The 8,865-nt window shown below is 32.8% G+C and overlaps 1 pseudogene; it reads left to right on the top strand.

The window, feature by feature from the left end:
- Nucleotides 1-6,002: 6,002 nt before the first annotated feature.
- On the top strand, nt 6,003-8,570 carry LOC131045627 (pentatricopeptide repeat-containing protein At2g13600-like; annotated as a pseudogene).
- Nucleotides 8,571-8,865: the final 295 nt, after the last annotated feature.

Below are 8,865 nucleotides of genomic sequence, written 5' to 3'. Positions count from 1 at the left end.
AAGTTGCACCACGAAGGGTACAAGGGTCACGCGGGGGCCAAGGCCAACCCATGGTAGTGTTGTTGCCAAGGCAGCAAACACTACCCGCCGGTAGTACTACTGCCGACCAGTAGTGCTACTACCGCCGATAGCAGGCGCTACTAACCGGTAGTACTGCTACCATCTGGTAGCAGTCCTACAGACACTACCAACCCACGTGGTGGGGCTAGCCCGCCACGGGGTAAGGTAAGGTCAAAAACAATAAAATTTCATACTTCCCATAGCATTTAAAATCAAAATGATACAAAATCGATTTAACAAGAAAATGATTCATTCCCTTGATCATTTCACGGAACACACACACAAAGTGCCAAAATCCAAATAACAAAGGGATATTTACCAATAAGGTAAATGGTGAAATAAAATCACCCAAGCATCCAATAAATATCAATTTAGGCAACAATAGAAGAATTCAACAGGTAGGAGAAGGGTTAAAATAAATTTCCTTACTTCCATACACAGGAAGAATTCCTTGCATCTAGCAAAAGGCAATAACCATTTTTGCCAACATAAACCCCAAATCTTGGGCAATCAGATACTAGAAAGCACACATCAACCTAAATCTAATTCTTTCCATTCCCAATAGAAGAGGTAATTCAAGAAGTTGATTTTCAAGAACAAAAACATATAGCAAATAGAGAAATGAACCATTTCTTCCTATAAGCATACATATGATATAAGTTTCACAAAATCAACAATAACATGCACTCTTTCTTCCATTCCAATCATTCCACAAAAATCTACAAAGAGATTTGCATTTTCTTAACACACAGGAAGCAACTGAAATATTCAAATTTAAATTTCAAACAAGAAGAGACTATCCAACCTTGAATAAAACTATCAAGCAATGATGGAAGAATCCCAGTCCTTGCAAACCAAATCAAATTCCATCTCCTCCTTCAGAATGGTTTTCCAAATTTCTCTCCCAAATTTTCTGCTTTCTTTTCCCGTGAATTTCTAGGAATATATAGGAAAGATAATTTCAACCTAAACTTTCTAGGTTAAAAGTTTCTTCCACCAATCAGATTAAATTATTTAAAAAGTAAAAAGCAATCAAATTTACTCTTTTTCCAAAAATAATTCTTTTCCAATAAATAAAATACAAAAGTCAATGGAAAGGTAAAAAAGAAAAGCTTTTTATTTATATTTTCTATTTCCAAAATACTTTCTTTCAACATAAGCATTTAACATTTAAATGGCAAGGCAAATACTTATTTCTTTCCACAAAATATAATGATACAACTATTCACAATGAAATAAGCCAATTAACCATTTAATCTAGCAAATCATTAATTTAATTAAATCAATAATCTCATAGCATAATAATTAACTAATTACACCAACATAAGATAGCATCATCCATTCAATTAAATAACCATTCAGATGAATGAAAGCACACAAAATGAAGAATGATCAAATGACAACTCACAAATGACCAAACCAAAGCACTATGACTCGCATACCAACCAGACAGGAAAAACAACCGACTGACAACACTCACACGAGTGTAACTGTGGGTCAAGTTAGGGTCCAACAACTGTCTCCTCCACTCTCATAGGACATATAAGGCATGCTAAGACCTGTGAAGTCAGTTGGAGTTGATACCCCACACCTACCCGGTACTAGTACCTGCAATGTCCTGCACCAAAGAATCCACACGTGCATATAGATAAATATATATACAAACACGACACACACACCGATGAAGGAGAATTGTGACGTTCCCTGTCTCATCGGAGTGAGTGAAGGAAAATCATCCCCTCACATCCCAATACACTTACAAACACGCAACATATAAATAACGCATCGCACATATAAGGTAAGAGTGTCAATCCATGATAATGATCCATAAAATAATATTAATCATAAGCACTGATATACTGCATAAAATCATACGCCACAAATCCAGATAAAGCATGAAATAACATCGCATAAAATCAAAAGCAATATACAATAATGTTCCACTGAAGTCAATCAAAAACATACAAAAAGAGTTTGATCAAGGAGGGGCACTACAGGACGCGGCTATTCTGGCTCCAAAACTGGGTTATCAAACTCGTGTTATTAACATTTATAAAAAAATCACAGTCGTTTCTTGCATGATCAACGGTGTGTAATGTTTATGTCACTGGCTTCCATAGCACAATAGTGCCATTTTTTGAGCTAGAATAGTTGTGGGTGCAATATAAAGACAAAGAGTTTATGTGATTAGGGGCGCACCAAAAAGTAGTGAAGTGACTAACAATAATTATCCTTGAGTACTGATGGAGTATGACAGTGTAGTAGAATTGATATAATATATTTTGTTTTATTTTTATAATCCATTCGACATTTAATATTACTATAAAAATTATTTAATGAACTAAATTAAAATGTATTTTTCTTTGAGAAAAATTAATTTTTCTACCCACTATTTTCATATAGACCAATAAAAACAAAGATAAATCACATTATAATAACCATTTAAAATAAAAATTAAACATGAATTATAGAATTTTTGTTCACAATTTTTAATTTTGTACAATGATTGGCTGAATTGATTAAGAAAAAGAATTGAATGAATGCATTAGTTATGTCATGCAAGTGGCTCATCTTCAGTCCCTCTATGAGCCTACATTGCATAGAAATATTATGTTACTTCAATAACAAACGTCACAAGCCAATCACATGCAATGATAAGCTCAGAGATTGGAAATGTAGTTGGTTGTAAGAAAAACAAATTGATTATTAAAGAAAATTGGGAATTTATTTTCATTATCATTAAAGTATAAAAATGAGAGAAATTAGAGCTTTGCAGGTTATTTTTATATTACTTAACCTAAATATTCAAATAGTATCCCTAGAAATGGAAAAGATGGTAAACAACCAACACCCATAGGATAGGAATACTCAGAGGTAAATAAGAATTTATTAATATAATGTTCTCAAGAGAGAAATTCATGAAAAGTTAAAAACATACACAATAATCACCTCGATAAATTTTGAATCTCCCAAAAAGATAGAACAAGCACTACAAAACTCCAAAAAAAATGCACAACCTAGAGAACACATTCAAGAAAAGAAAATTACCTTAAAATGCCATTACACCAATTGGAGCTTCAATAGGGCACTCCATCATTCCCTTTTTTTTATGCATGCAAGATAAGTATATACAAAGCACGTGAGTTGCTCTGTAGGATGCCACGTCCTTGAAACAAAATAGTATATTGATTGATGAAGAGAGAGATGTCCATTTAAATGATTCTTTACATGCAACTTTTTGTGTTTGTTAATTTGTAGCCTCCTGCACAAACGTTAAACCCGAGAAACAAATGTCTAACACCCCTATTTTGCCAGTTAACTATTCTCAATAATCATGTGTTCTCTCACTTAGTAATTCACATATTTTCCTGGAATTGTGATAGCACTGACATCAATCTAATCAAATTAGAAAACAAAAAATTAATAAATTTTAGCCCTAAATAACATGCACATTTCTTGATTGAACATAAGTATTAAAACATATATAACAAAAATTTGAGTTATAATTTGACTGTATGAATATAAATTTATCATTATTTAAATTGTATTCCTTCCCTAGAGTTCCATGCATGGAAGGAACGAATAATATACAAAGAAATTATACATAAAAACATCTATTAATGCTATTGCTATAATTCTCTTGATGCTTCTGGATTAGATTGTGTGCAAAAAAACTTATCATCAACGTTTCGAACCACACTCAGTGATTCATCATTGGGATGAGAGAAGAGCTCAAAGGAGATGAAAGATGGTAAGTTGTAGATCCAGACTGAATATAAAGATGAGAGAGGGGGGAGAGAGAAAGAGAGCACATTGAGGAAGAGAACAAAAAATAGATAGACTCTCAAAAAGAGAAAACTAGAAATAAGCAAACAAAAATTAGACATAAAGCGATAGAAGGAAAAATCAAAGACAATATAACAATAGAAATACACCTATATATATATATATATATATATATATATATATATAAGCTACAATTCTCAAAGAAAAGTAGTTTTAATTTTTTATTTTCTTTTATTTTACCAAAGGAAAAGCAAATTTACAATTCTTTGTTTTTCAATTTTTCTTAAAATAAAATTATATGTGACATGTCTTAAAAAAATATAAGTTATTATACTGAAAGAAAATCAAATCATTTTAAAGATTGAAATAAACATAATATTCATTTTTTAATGTTTTATTGTGAGTTTAATATAAGGAAAAAAAAAATTATCAAAGTTATTTATGATACTTTCAGAAGAGAAAGATATTGTATGTTTTAATATTTTAATATGGATAAATGAATATATCAAAAAAAAAAAATTACAATATAATATTTGAATTGTCATACTATTTTAGTTTTAATAAGTAATAATGTAGATAATTATCTTCCTAATGAATTTAGTTTAAAAAAGAAATATTAAAAAGAGTTGTAGTTAGCTTAAAAATAGTGTTAAAGGTTGATTAAAATTATAAGGTTTTCATTATAAGATTTATTCTATTTTTATTTACTTAGAGGTTATTTCTTCTATATACATATTTATACATACTTGACAAAATTTAAATTAAGAAATATAAATTTATGGCATTTGAAGATCAATCTTCAATTTTTAGATTTTAGAAGAGCAAATATTGTGCTAGAGAATGTTACGCCATAAAATTATTCCTAATCTGATGAAACCTTTTGTGGAATATAAAGTCAACATAAAACTCACAATTTTTTTAAATTATTTATATATATTCAAGTCAATATAGTATGTATTTTTTTAAGAATTATATATTAACAAAATTAAAGAAGATAAATATTTTACATTTCTTAGTTACATAATAAAATGTTAAATGTTTGAAATTTGATGATTAGGTGTGATTTTTTATTTTAGATTATATTTAATAATTTCATAATTGATTATACTATATAATTGTATTTTTACTTTTATTTTAATATATTTATATATAATATTTTAAATTATTATACTATTTAACATTTGTAGATTCTACAATTCTAGAATTTCTTCTCCAACAAAATTATAGGTTTATTGCATTGAAAGAAAGCAAAATAGTTTTGAAAGCTAACATTTTACCTATACGTAGAATTGTTTCAATACTAATTTATATTTGATTAAATAGAACTATTTATTTACATCTACATTATAAATTGAATTTCTTGTATTTGGACAACATTGTGAACCTACTTATAAAGCATTGTTGGCCTATGTTTTGAGGAATGTGCAAATAATTAGGGTTAGGATTAAATTAGGGTTCAATTAGAGTTAGAGTTAAGGTTAGGGGTAGGTTTCATTTAAGGTGAGGGTTATATTATGACTATGATTAAAATTAGAGTTAGCATTAATGTTAAGGTTAGGGTTCAATTTAACTTCAACTACGGTTTAATTAGGGTTAAGGTTTAAGTTCTATAATAAAAATTAGGATTATGATTAGGTTTGGGTCTCAAATAAGATAATGGTTGGGGTTCAATTACGGTTAAAATTTAATTAAGATTAGAATCTTAGTTAAATAAAAAAGACTTTAGAAAATTTCAAGCAAATACAATTGGAAGTGTGAAGTCCAATTGTACAATCTTTACAAGCATCCACCTCCATGTGCCAAAATTATAAATACTTCTTGTCATATAGACACTTTGAAAGCGAAAGATTCAACAAGTATTCTTGCTTAATATATATTTTGTGTCAAAATAGATAAATATTTGATTAATTTTATGATCATTCTTGCCTAGAAATGGAAGTAGGTCTAGATTCATCAGCTCAAAATTTTGATTTTTTTTTAACTCTTTGTTTTGACACTCTGCAAAGTTATTGTTTGCACTTTGGTTAATGAAGTGATTGTAATATAGTTTTATTATTAATAACCTATAATATATTATTATGTGATTAAGGATATATATATATAGCTTAATATAAGACTATTTAATCAAATTGAGTCATGTGGTAACACTCTTGGCGCTATTGGTAAAATGACCGCAGAACTTATACCGAAGGTTTAGTTTTTTCTATGGGTTTTCATTTGGCTGCATTCAAATATTACCCAATACAAACAACGCATCTGGAAGATAATATGGTGGAAAGGTAACATGGCGCTGATGAATACCAACAATGAAAGTCATGAAACATCTACACCTTTTTAGGTGTAAGCGAAGTTTCGTCTTCAGATCAGTTTTCCACTCTCAAACCCATGGCTTGGCACTTCACCAAACTTATGGCAGTAACGTTATTACGACTACACATCAACATAATAACCAGAAAGTACACATTAATAATGAAGAAACGACGATATTGCATCAATTGCAGGGATGCATCAAGGCGAGATCTTTGGCAGAAGGCAAACTTGTCCATACCCACATTATCAAAACTGGATCCCAAGATGATGCTTTTCTAGCATCTAAACTTGTAATTACGTACGCAAAGTGCAGGTGTTTGAAGGATGCATGCAATCTGCTTGACAAAATGCCTGAACAAACACTGGTTGCATGGAACGCCATACTTGGAGGGTATGCACAGAATGGCAGACTGGAGGATGCACGTGAAGTGTTTAATTACATGCCTGAGCGCAATATTTTTTCCTGGACAACCATGGTTGCGGGACTGGTGCAGGGTAGAAGGCTTCATGATGCGCGAGTATTGTTTGAGGAAATGCCTGAACGAAATGTTGTGTCATGGACTGCAATGATTGTTGGATATTCCCAGAATGGGGTTGCTGAAGAGGCTCTCGCTTTGTTCTACCGAATGCAACGGTCAGGAACGAGGCCGAATCAGTTTACTTTTAATAGTGTCCTTAGTACTTGTGCAAATCTGGGGGAGCTAGAGCTTAGCAAAGTAGTTTATGGGCAGATTACTAAGATGGGACTGGATTCAGAGCTTTCTGTGTGCAATGCCCTTGTTAATCTATATGTAAAGCTTGGCTATTTAGATAGAGCAAAAGAAGTGTTTGACAAAATGCCTAAACGAGATGCGTATTCCTGGACTGCACTGCTTACAGGATATACACACAATAGTAGGATGGAAGATGCACGCTACTTGTTTGATAAAATGCCAGAGAAATGTGTTGTTTCATGGAGTGCAATGATTGCGGGATATTCTCAGAATGACAGCTGCGAAGATGCTCTAAAAATTTTTGTCCAGATGCTACAGGAAGGGGTGAAACCTAACCAATCAACTCTGGCTAGTGTTTTGAGTGCATGTGGTGCTCTTGTAGCTTTAGAAAGTGGCATTCAAGTCCATGTCTATATCATCAAAACAGGTTTTGAATCGGACGTCTATGCCCGGAGTGCTCTTGTTGATATGTACGCCAAATGTGGGAACATGGACTGTGCAAAACAGGCATTTGACACATTTTCAGAAAGAAATGTGGTCTCGTGGAATTCAATGATTGCTGGATATGCTCAGAACAAGAGAATAGAGGAAGCATTTGAACTCTTTACCAAAATGCCTGAGCAAAATCTGGTCTCCTGGAATTCGATGATTGCAGGATATTGCCAAAATGAGCAGGCTGTGAAAGCGCGAGACCTTTTTTCCCAAATGCAAATGGGAGGCTGGATCCCAGATCAGTGTACCTATACTAGTGTACTTAGTTGATGTGCAGCCATGGCAGCTATGGAACAGGGCAAACAAACACATGCCAAAATTATTGGGTGTGGATTGGTGTCTGATGTCCTTATGGGGAGTGCTCTGGTTGACATGTATGCTAAATGTGGAAGCATTGAATATGCTCGGCATGTTTTTGATAAAATGCATACAAGAAATGTTGTTTCATGGACTATTATCATTTTAGGATATGCCCAGCATGGACATGGCAAAATTGCACTGCAACTCTTCGATGAAATGCAACGGGCAGGGATGAAGCCAAACCATATTACCTTTGTCGGTGTTTTGATTGGCTGCAATCATGCTGGCCTAGTGGATGAAGGCTGGAATTCTTTCGCTTCGATGAGTCGTGATTACTATCTTGCACCAAGGGAGGAACATTATGCATGCATGGTTGACATCCTTTGTCGAGCTGGGCATCTAAACCAATCTGAGAAATTTATCAATGACATGCCATTTCAACCAGATAGCATTATGTGGCATAATTTGCTTAGTGCTTGTAGGAAATATGTAGATATAGATCTAGGTGAGCGTACGGCCGATGGCTTTTTGAAATGTCACCGGAGAATTCTTCACCGTATATAATGCTGTCAAACATTTATGCTGCAGCATTATATACCTATAAAAAATATCATCCATAAGTGACCATATGGTGTATTCCGGACCATAGCATAAAATTTTCGAATTTACCATGTATGTTGTTTCAAAACAGGTGATAAAATGAGATTGATTATTAATTTATCAACAAGTGCAGTATTCAGTGCCATCAATTTATCAGATATATCATAAGCGACATGAGGCATTACAAAATTTGTGTGCATGCATTTTCTTTAAGTAGCTTTGTAGAAGCCACAACCTATTAACAAGACTGAGGTACAACTAAATGTATCATGTTCTTGTTTGTGCATTTATATATACTAAGGCTATTGTTGAATTCCTGCCTCATATGATTATTCCCATGCCCCTTCCAAAAGATGGAGTAGGTTGGAGTTGTGGGCCTAGTTTTTTAATTGTTTAAAAGTAGAAAGCTTTGTACTTACGTAAGTGGGAAAACCTCAAAAAGGCTTAAGAACTTTTTAGTAGGTTCAAGGGTTGGCCCTCTTAGGTGAAGAGGAAGTCATGTCACGCGTCATCTGTAATCCATCAATAGTTTATGGGAGTTTGGTCTGCTTAAAAGGTTGATTTTGAAAGGGATCTACAAAGAAAATCAATGTGCTGCTCTTGG

The sequence above is a fragment of the Cryptomeria japonica genome, chromosome 4, assembly GCF_030272615.1.
Source record: "Cryptomeria japonica chromosome 4, Sugi_1.0, whole genome shotgun sequence".
Classification (NCBI taxonomy): Eukaryota; Viridiplantae; Streptophyta; class Pinopsida; order Cupressales; family Cupressaceae; genus Cryptomeria; species Cryptomeria japonica.
This window is presented reverse-complemented; position numbering and strand designations above follow the sequence as displayed.